Source organism: Nicotiana sylvestris, chromosome 9, assembly GCF_000393655.2.
Source record: "Nicotiana sylvestris chromosome 9, ASM39365v2, whole genome shotgun sequence".
NCBI classification, from domain to species: domain Eukaryota; kingdom Viridiplantae; phylum Streptophyta; class Magnoliopsida; order Solanales; family Solanaceae; genus Nicotiana; species Nicotiana sylvestris.
In genome coordinates, this window is record NC_091065.1 from 174,960,159 (window position 1) to 174,972,018 (window position 11,860).

Genomic DNA, 11,860 nt, shown 5'->3' on the forward strand with positions numbered 1-11,860 from the left:
CTATATTAGGCCTGAACTAAGTATTTAAGTGCTAAAATATGTAAAATCTTAGGGAGGATAAAAAATCACATGTCTACAGATCGTATATTAATGTAATATAATATAGGTAATCCACCGTAACATAAACATCAGTGACTGATTCCGCTCGAACGAGTAAGCTATAAAACCCATGGCTTACAAGACACTTGGTGTTAGAATCTTTAAATAGTTTCACGATTTCATGTTTAAATATAGCAAAGTATTGAAAATGGTACTGTTTGATATAGACCTACAATTATTGGAATAAGATGGGACATGAATTGATGAACGGTTGACTCGGGAAGAAAGTTGGGGTATTATTACTTGGAAAATTTTCGTAAATACAACTTTTATTAGAGTATATTACATCATCTACAATTATTATTTGATTCACATTATGAACGATATTTTATACAATTAATAATTAATCAGCTTAAAAATCTCTTCTTTCTCTACGAAAATCATTTAATAAGAATCTCAAAAATTTAGCAAATTTAATGAGATTCTCGTCATTTCCTAAATTTAAGCCTAACTGAATTGACAACAACCAATTATTTTTTAAAAAATTTATAAATCCCTAACTACAAGAAAATTGCGAATTACATGGAGATTTTCTTAGGGATTATACAAAAAAATTTGTAGATAATTCAGTTTCCTGCGGACTTTTCTAGGAAAAATATTCCGATGAAAAAATCTTCGTAGGTAATTATTACCTGCAGATTTTAAAATCCCTATGTAAGTTACCTTGGAATTTTGAATTAGTATGTAAATTATCTGCGGATTTTGTCGCAAGAAACACTAAATGTCCGCAAGAAACTTTTGGTAAAACTTCGTGAGAAAAAGAAATTTCTTATTGATTTTCATAGGGGAAAATCCGCAAGTAAATTCGTAAGGAATTTTTGGCAAATGTTTGCGAAAAGATACCTTAATTATTTTTAGAAAGAATTACAAGAAAATACTCGTGACTTCACACCATAACAAAAAATGGCCCATGTTATTAAGTTTTACCCGACCTAACCCATATTGTACATATTTTGAAAGTATTAGTAAATTCAAAACCTTTGTTCTTACAACCATAGCTTCTAAAAGCTATGGAATTAAATCTACGTTTTCACAACTATTGCTTTCACTCTCTCTTCTTCTCATATCTTCTACATATACTTCAAAGGGCCGTGTATTTTCTGCTTCTTCTGTGATGACCATTTGGGTCATCACTTATTTTAGAAAATAAATTATGCATTCTGAGGCCTTAAAAACCTCTTTTAGCATCACCTCGATTTACGTACGCAGTCCGGGCACATAGCCGGAAAGTCATTATGTGAAAATCTGTGAAAAATGACGAATTTTGACTTTAAAATGAATTTAAGTTGACTTCAGTCAACATTTTGGGTAAACAGACCTAGACCTGTGCTTTGACGGTCCCGGAGGGTCCGTAGGAAAAATATGGGACTTGGGGCGTATGCCCGGAATCGTATTCCGAGGACCCAAGCCCGAGAAATGAATTTCTAAAGAAAATTATTTTCTGGAATATTTAAGAGTTTATGAAAATGAAATGTGTTTAAAATTTGATGGTATCGGGCCCGTATTCTAGTTCCGGATCCCGGTACAAGTGTTATATATGGTTTAAGTCTATTTTGTGAAATTTGGTAAGAAACGGATTTTCATAGGTATGTAATCTTAGACTCATTTTCTTCAATTTCCATTAATACCCATTAGATTTCTAGGCCTAAATCATGTTCTTAAGGGTAGAAACTTAGGGATTTGGGTAGAGTTAGGGCTTTTTGTATAAATGGGATTTAGACCTCGTTTTGGGATCGGATATTGAAACTAATTACATATTCTGGCTCGTGGGTGAATGGGTGATCGAGTTTTGGTCTGAACCTCGTGTTTTGACCAAGCGGGCCCGGGGCAATTTTTGACTTTTTGGGAAGAATGATAGGAAATCTATAATTAAGCATTCGGATTGAATTGTTTAGCGTTTATTGATGTTATTAAGTCTAGATACAATTGATTTGGAGCCAAATTCAAAAGGAAAAACGGTGTTTGAGGCTTGAGTTGGCCGTGAAAGTTCGAGGTAAGTGTTTGGTCTAACCTTAGCTTGACGGATTATGAGTTGTGTACTATTTGCTACGTGTTACTTGTTGAGTACGACATATAGGTATGGTGACGAGTATCTAACGTCGATGTCAAGCATGACCGTGAGTCTTAAATTGAAAGTGTTGTGTTCTTAATAAATACTACGAATGCCTAAGTTGTTGATTCTCTGTGTTGAGAGAGGATTATGATTATTCTCGTGGAAATTACGTATGATTGAGTATTGGTGCTAGTTGAGGAAGTTAGATGTTGGAAGAAGTTTGGTTATAGCTGATTTTTCCTTGCCGGGACGTATTTACTTATATTGTCGATTCCCTTGCCGGGATAGTATTGTTTCTTTATTGATCCCTTGCCGGGACTCTCTTTGTGATTGGTGTTAAACTGCATATGTGGATTCGGGTTGCACGCCACAACAATATTATATTTGGATCCGGTTGCACGCCGCAACAATAATATTATTGGATCGGGTTACGCGCCGCAACAATAGATAATAAAAGTGCTTATTGGTTGGTTACGAGTTCTTGATTATTTTGCGGTGAATTCTAAATTGTTCTTTATGTTGTCTCTTAAACTAATGTTGGTAAATGATATTCCCCCGCAGCATGCTCCCCTCCCATCTTTACTTGTTTATTTTTGTTTTCTTTTTCGCTGTATATTATATAACTTCACAGGTTTATTTGGTAGTCTGGTCTTAGCCTCGTCACTACTTCGTCGGGGTAAGGCCAGGCACTTACCAGCACATGGGGTCGGTTGTGCTGATACTACACTCTACACTGTGTGCAGATCCCGGAGCAGCAGCTTTTGGACTATAGCTTTGGATGGCTGCCTTCAGTCCAGTTAGAGATCCCGAGGTAGTCCTACAAGCGTTCACAGGCCCTGACGTTCTCATCTATCTTTATATTCTGTTTTCATTTACTTCAGAGACAGATTGTATCTCTCTTCCTAGACAATTATTGTAGTATTCGTAGACGGTCCGTGATATTGTGACACCGGTTCCGGGTAGAGATGTACTTGATATTGTCATACTTGTTTTTGGCTAAGTTATCAAATTATGTGTTCCGCATGTATTTAATAATTGTTAATATCTCACTGTTGATCGCATGTTGATTTAAACTGTTATAAAGGGCTAAATAAAAGAGTTAGTGAATCTATAATACTCGGCTTGCCTAGCTTTCACGAGTAGGCGCCATCACGACTCCCGAGGGTGGGAAATCCGGGACGTGACAAGTTGGTATCAGAGCTCTAGGTTACATAGGTCTCACAATTCATAGACAATCTTAGTAGAGTCTGAGGGATCGGTACAGAGACGTCTGTATTTATCCCCTAGAGGGTACGGAGTTAGGAAAGACTTCACATTTATTCTTTCCTGTCGTGCAGTTTGGTTTCTCAATGCTAATTGAATTTCTACTATGTTCTTTCACAAATGGCGAGAACACGCTGTCGCACCCCCTTTTTCTCGCGAAAATCGGGTTTGTGATATTTGGAAGGACAACTCGTTCCCTTTCGGGAAATGGATTTGAATTGAAGAGTCGCAACCTAATGATTAAAGTGCATTAGGACACTAGGAGGGGTTTGTTTTGAGTAACTAGAGATTGGGTAAGGGCTTGAAATTATCCAAAGGGGAAGGTGTTAGGCACCCCTCAGGATCCACTAGTGTGGTTCCCGGCCAAACTATTGTTGTGACCTAAGTGCAGATAACACATAGGCAAATAAAGGCTTCAAATAAGAGGAGATTTTCACGTAATGGTTACAAATAAATAAAAGTAAGAAAAAAGAACTAAAGAGTTGATTTTCTTAAAAGAAATGGTTAACAAAAAAAAAATTAAAAGAAACAAAGAAAACAAAGGAAGAGGGGGGGGGGGTTCCTAGGTTTATTAATAATATGGATCACCCCACACAACATTCGGTAATCACTCCTCAGTGAGGGGCTACACATAATGTTATTACGTGGTCATCATATCCATATCTACCCTTCCCACCCCGTTAAGGTACTAAAGCGCAGAATGGTCTCGTTTACTTATTGTATTCTATTACCCGCCCCAATCCTATCAGCCCCGGAGGCACTTGGGACTACTAATCCTAGAGGGAGGAGGTATTGGGCTTATTTGTGGTTTCAAAAGGTAAAATACTAAGGCGACAAACAAAACACATATAACAAGTTTGGGGAAGCATATAAACAGATAAAAGGGCTCAAATAGACATCCTTAAATCAAAGAAAAGTATATAGTTTAACATGTCTTACACGTACTGATTAGGGTATGATTAAACTTAACAGTTGGGGCAGACTGATTTATTGCATATTTCAGATAAGAAGCCCGAATCAGGCCTGCCTGCTGGTTGTAGTTAATAAAATCTGATTCAGTTTATAAACTGCCTTGTGACTTGCCTAAGTGTTAGACGAAAACTTATAGGCATGATATCTACTGATTTCAGAAAAGATGAAGTATACTGATTTTAGAAAAAGGTTGTCAGTTATTTAGTAAATACGAGTTTTGACAAAAGATCAAAAATTCCGCAGATGCTAGACAATGATTTTAGATTTGTAGACGAGTGATGCGCTTCAGACTTGGTTATTAATTCCTATAGCTATGCTTTCTAGGCGTTGTTGATTTTAAACACTTTTATAGACATAACAAGAGTGCAGAAATCCTATAGGCATGACATCTAAATGTTGTACTTCGTTTAAGCCTATGAACATGATATCTAAATGCATTTAGTTGTTTAAGACCTATAAATAGGTTTGCCTAGTGACAGATGCATATGCAGGATTCAGATTTCCAGTTAACTATGAGCATGGTATCTATATGAGAGATGTAGAAATTTAACTATAGGCAGGATATCCATAGGAATGCAGAATTTCAGAAACCTATAGGAAGGATATCTATATGGGTGCAGAATTCCTTATAGGCATAGTAACTACATCAGAATTCCTATAGGCAGGATATCTATGTAATATGCAGAAATCAGAAATTCCCTATGAGCATGATATCTACTCCTTTTACATGCATGGTTACCCTTCCCTTTTCACTAACCATCCCCAAATGTTATTACAGTCCAAATAAAATAAAGAAAAATACATCAGAAATTGAAAATTACGACCAAGGAGAGCCTAATTCAGACTTCCTGTCTGAAGTATGAAGTAAACCAACTCCAAAGATCATGTTTCAAAGCCTTTCTCCCACTTGGGTATATCAGAGTTCCCTAAGAGTTCCCTAAGAACTCCGGGCAGTGCTTACACCCAAATGTATCACCATATTAAGCCAAAGTGCAGTGTGGAAGGGCCAGCCTTCAGGTGTCCAAGTTAAGAGGGAACTCAAGGTCCCAACGCAAGGCTCACAAGGGGGGAGAGGGGTAGAACTTAGGAACTAAGAGAGAGTGTAAGTGCAGAATTCTGAAAAGGGGAAAGGGAAAAGGAAACATCACACATGGGGATATAGGGAATGAGGAGTTGCAATAGGTAAAAAGTAGGCTAGTGGGCATAACCTAACAATGGGAGATGCTGGCACACCCATAAGCCTACTGGAACACATTGTTTAGAGGTTAGGATCCCCTAAGAGATCAAGTTCAATCCATAGACAATAACTTGTTTATTGCTATGTCTTATATTGCAACTCAAAGCACATAAAGCGAAATAGGGAATAGGGATTCATAGCAGAAACAAGCAAAAGGGAATCAATATGCTAGTTTAAGTATTTAACTCTAAAGAAGTAGTAAAGAAGACATAGATGCAGAAAGCTGTAAGTAAACACATTGTGGGGATGCTGAAATTTAAAATTAGGACATACCAGTTTTAAAGAAACAAGTAGAGAAAATGCAGCAGTCTGGTAAAAACCTCAGTGCAGAAAAGAAGAGAGGTTCTATTATGTGAGTAAGAGTTTAGAAGAGATTGTGAATTGTGTCCCTCGTGAAGAAAGGTCGTGCCCTTTTATAGTGTAAAAACCAAGTAGAAATAAGGTAAGAAATAATTGAAGAGCTGATTCTCAATCAATTACACAAGACTCCCTTTAGTTAAGGGATTCAGATTCAAATGGGTATAAACCAATTAAGGAAAGAAATTAATCAAACACTTTGTGCAAAGTAGGCAATTAGGGGTGAATACATAAAAGTTATTAAAGGACAGGGTTTTTGAAATACACGGTTTGTGCGAATAAGGTAAGAAGATCAATTAACAACTAGTAAATCAAAAGAGCCTGAGATTTTGTATGAATGAACCGAGTCAAAAGATGGGAAAGGTTTTTAACTTAAGGGAAATCAACAAACAATGGAAAGGGAATCAATTAGACCCATATTCAGAGGGAGGTATGAACTAATCACAAATTCAGAAGCTATTTTAATGGGAAGTCTATAATATGTAAGGAACATACGAACATGTTAAGCATGAAGGAAGACTATAGTGTCATTGTAAAGTCAGTAGAAAATCTAGTATAGAAAAGTTTAGCAAAAGGTCAGAGTCGTATAAAAGCAAGGAATGGGTCTGAAAGAGTTAGGGGTTTTGAAATAAACCCTAAGTTTAATCGAATCACATAATCAAGCTTGGCGGAACCCCCAAATTCTACGGTTTCCATACTGAATCAAATACAGAGATGAGAAGGCAAGTAGTTGAAACAGGTTCAGAGGTTTCAGAGTGGAAACCTCTTGAATGCTTCTTTCATCAACAGAAACTCATAAGAAAAACATGATAACAAAGTAACATTCGGAACACAGTAGAAGCACTCAAATGAAAAACACTGATAGGAACAGTAAAAGAAACATGGTTAAGAGATTTTTCAGAAGAAACTTAAACAGGGCTTAATAGAAGGAAAATAAGGAAACTTAAGAACTTAGCAGGAAAATACAGTAGGAGAAACATGCTGGAACATAGTAGAAGACAAAAAATAAGAACACAGTAGAAAAGCATATGAGAGCATAGTATGGAAAACATGGTAGAAGAACATACAAGCATAAAGTATATAAAACTCAGTAAAAGAACATACAAGAACGGAGTGTAAAAACTCAGTAGAAGAACATACAAGAACGGAGTGTAAAAACTCAGTAGAAGAACATACAAGGTAGAAGAAAACATAAGAACATAGTAGAGGCAAATAAACACAAAAGACAAAGGAAAGAAAGTCAAAGAAACACTTAAACATTTTCAGAAAACCCTAGATCGGAAACGAAGCGGTTTTAAATGTAATTTTTGAAAGAAAATTTAGGGAAATCATTTGAAAACTCAAGGAGAGCACAGATACACAATAGATCTAAGGAAATCGGAGAAAACCTCGAAGGGTTAGGGTATCAAAAGAACCTTAGAAGTGAGATAGGCTTTAAAAGGTCGCCGATCTAAGTCGGAGAGGTCGGAATCAGGCTCGAACCACCATGGTATGCCGGAGTAAAGCCGGAGATGGCCGTGGAACCTTGAATCGACAGAGGTCTGGGCGCAAACCTTCGAGTTCAGGACTCAAATCTTCAGGTGTCAGGCACGTGGGAGCAAGAGAAGGTGAGTATAAGACTCCCATAGCATGAGAAGCCATGGATTCTGATGGGTTTCAAGGTGGAGGTGGTGGTAAGAGGAGGTTAGGGTTTGGGAATATTAGGGAGAGTTTGAGAGTTCAAAGGCAGATGGTAGGTGAGAAATGAGAAGGTTAGGGTGGTCTTTTGGGTTAAAAAAGGTAAGAGTGAATAGGGACCATTGATCTCAGAGATCAACGGCCAGGATGAGAGGGGTCTGGGTCTGGTAGGATTTAATTGGGTCAGGGGAGGGTTTAAATTAAAATTGGGTTGGGGAATTGATATTGGGAATTGGCTTCATTTGGGGCTCAAATAAGGCTAAAATTGAAATAAACGGGGCTAACATTTAAATAGCCATTTTCCCTTATTTATTTTATAAAAACAGTAAAATAATCTCTGGAAATAAATTAAAGGTACTAAATAAATTAATAATATGTAAATATTAAATTAAAAATATTGGAATCAAATTTGTAATTATAAACACAATTAAATCTTAAAATAGGCTAAAATTGCAATTATATGCAATTTAACTTTAAAAAGCTAAATAAATCTGTAAAAATGTGCAAAAAATTACCTTAGCTATATTTTGGTATAAATATGAGAATTCAATAAAGGAGTTACCAAAAATGATAATTTGGGAAACAATTATTGTTTTTTTCTGATAAAATAAGACGATAAATTGATTTAAAAATCTTTTAAAAATTGGAAAAATGATAAAACACTTGGACATGCTTATATATGCATATGTATGCTATTTTGAAAGTATTTTGCATATAAAAATATATAGGGAAAAATTGGTTATCAACATCTGCCCCTCTTTACCCGGGAAGGATGAAAGAGTTATCGGGTAAAGATATGATGGTCAATTTTGACCGAACGGAATGGTTTGAAGAATTTGACCGAGATATGGCTCTTGAGTTACCTACATATCCCTGGTCTTACAGTAATCAGGCCATATGTAGTCCAGGATCTGTCGACGGAATATGCCGATGGAGATTTTCCAAGACGGACGCGATATTTGGGTTAGGATGGATGGTTAAAGTCTAATAGGACTGCGGGAACTGGAGCGCGATTTCTCCTGATAAGACGGTCGTTTCTCGCCAGTTTACCTGCAAATGAACAATATGTTGTGCAGAAATTTAAACATGATGCAAGTTCCCGTCGGACCATGAAATGTTGTCTTTGGACGGTTAGGATGACGTCCTCAGACCATGACGTCCTGGACCATTTCGCAGGCCATGAAATGGTGCTCTCGGGCTATGAGAATGATGCATCTGAACTATGATGCCTTTGAATAATGATATGCAAAAGATAAAAGGGGTCTTCAGGCCATGACATGACGTTCTCGGGCTATGAAAATGGTGCCTCCGAACAATGATGCCTTTGGATGATTTGGCGATCTTTCAGCCTATGAGATGAAGTAGGTGGCAATCTTTCAACCAATGAAAATGTAAATAAGGTGGCGATATTTCAGCCAGTGCAAATGTAAATAAGGTGGCGATCTTTCAGCCAATGCAAGATGTAAATAAGGTGGCGATTTTTCAGCCGATGCAAGATGTAAATGAAATGGCGATCTTTCAGCCATGCAAGATGTAAATAAAGTGGCGATCTTTCAGCCGATGTAAGATATAAATGAAGTGACAATCTTTTAGCCATGCAAGATGTAAATGAAGTGGCGATCTTTCAGCCATGCAAGATGTAAATAAAGTGGCAATCTTTCAGCCATGCAAGATGTAAATAAAGTGGCGATCTTTCAGCCATGCAAGATGTAAAGGTGGCGATCTTTTAGCCATGCAGATGTAGAGGTGGCGATCTTTCAGCCATGCAGATAGAGGTAGAGATTAACCTCGGAAGGCAGAATGGTAGCCTTATGCAATGCAGAGAATACAGATGGAGGTAGAGCTTAACCTCGGAAGGCAGAATGGTAGCCTTATGCAATGCAGAGAATACAGATGGAGACAGAGCTTAGTCTCGGAAGGTAGAATGGTAGCCTTATGTAATGCAGAGAATGTAGATGGAGACAGAGCTTAGCCTCGGAAGGTAGAATGGTAGCCTTATGCAATGCAGAGAATGCAGATGGAGGTAGAGCTTAACCTCGGAAGGCAGAATGGTAGCTGTAAGCATGGGATTTTTGCTTCACGGACAATCGCTCCAAAAGAAAATAGTGACAAATGACTTCGCTGTACAATGTTTCGAGTTTTCCGTGACGTGTGTTGTTAGTCATTTGTGGGTCTGTCCATTTTGCATTTAATCTTACTGATCAAAATACAAAGCATGTATGTCAGGGTAATTAAAACCATAATTCGGTCATTAAAAAGAACGAAAATTCAAAAAATATATATGCATCGTTCGTTCTAGGTTGTGATTTAACTTACTTAAATATTTTAATTTGGTGTGATAATTGTGTTGAAGTGTCACATGGTTGTTTGTTTTAATTTCATTTGTTTTATTATTTATTTTTGTTATTTTATTTTTGTTTTAAAATAAGAGAACAAAGAAAAGAGTGATTTGGGCCCAAGAAATGAGATAAAAATAGGCCCAAAACCGGCACAAGGACCCAGTCCAAGTCAGGCCTGCCCAAACACTGATTCAAACGACGCCGTATCAGCGTCCTTATCAGAATCGTTGATCTGACTCAAACAAACGGTCCTGATCAGGTTGATCACTTCACTTCAACGACGTCGTTTCAGGCAGATTAATCTAAGCCGTCCAACCCCTTGATCCAGTGGACCTAGGCCATTCCCCCTAAACCCGTCAAACTTTGACCCGATCCAGCCTCACCCGGTCTCACCCACTATCAAACCCAAAACGGCACCGTCTTCCCTAAGTGAATAGATCCTGGCCATAGATCTCATTTGATCCAACGGCCAGGATCTAAACCCCTAGATCGTATATAAGCTTTCTATCGTACCCCAGGCCCCCTATTCGAACCCCCCTCCACTCATCGTCTTCACCAAACACTGAAAACCCCCCCAAACCCTAGCAGCCGCCCTAGTTTCCCTTTCACCAGAACCCGGCGGCATGAACGCCGGTGACCACCTCCTGAACACCCTAAGACCCCTCACTCTCCTGAACATGGATCTGTTACCCCCTAGCCTCGAATCACCTTCCTTCGTCTCGAATCTTCATTTGAAGATTCGAGTCGAACCCGGACCTATACCAAACCTCACCATCTTCATACCAGACACTCCCCTGAGCCTCCTCGTGACCAAACCAAGCTTGGTTTGGTCCGAATCTACCCACAACTTCTAAAAACCAGATCTGAAAATCCAGACCTTAGAACACATGCACCTGGGGAATCCGGCCGGTCTTGACAGGGGGTTTGAGGTCTAATGGACCTTAACCAAGGTGTTCTCATGTGAGAACACCCTGGTTAAAATTTGTTCGGCCTCAAATGGTCAAAGTTGAGTCAGATTTGGGTCAGTTTGGTTTAAACATTTTTCGGTAAGTTTTTCTTTTCCTTTTTTGTTATTCAACTGCTAATTAAGTTGTTAGCATGCTTTGTTATGACTGTGTTTATTGTCTGATAATTTTCTTAATTTCTTCCATCTCTGTCAAAGACCTTTTATTTGGTCGATTGTTTCTATGTGTGATTTGAACGTATCCTATGATAAACATGTCCGATTAGGATAGTCGTCGCATAAATAACTTATTAGGTTCCCAGTTGATCGACCAAAGTTGTCCGAAGCCCTTCAGGTCCCTGTATGTATTGGTTTATATGAACGACTGATTGTTACCTGTTATAATTAGTATAGTCGACTTGATAAATATCGTCGATTAACTTCCTACGACTGAATGTTCAAATATTCTAATACATACAACCTCACTTGACTGAATGGACCTGTATTGTGATTTGAATGTTGGACATTATCTATGAATGCTAGTTTGTAACTGCATTGTAAACAATTAAAAGAGCCAAGCTAGGGCAGTTCTGAAATTGAACTTTCAGAAGTTCAAAATGCCCTGAGGCTGCAGTGATGCAGGACAGTAATAATCAAGGGCTAACAGGGGTGGTCTGGGGTTTGAAAAGAATAGAAAAAAATTAGTTTAAATGAGCTGACAAGTAGGGTACTAAATTAAGATTAAACTAATGCCAATGGGGAACAAGACACAAGAGTATGGGGTTTAAAATGAATACTAAAATGAGCCCATAACTCTTGATTAAAGAATAAGCCAGGTGTGGGGAACAAATGGCTGGCATCAAAAGATGCTTAGGCATGGGTTTAAAGGGTATGGGCAGTCTGCAATTGGCAGAATCCAG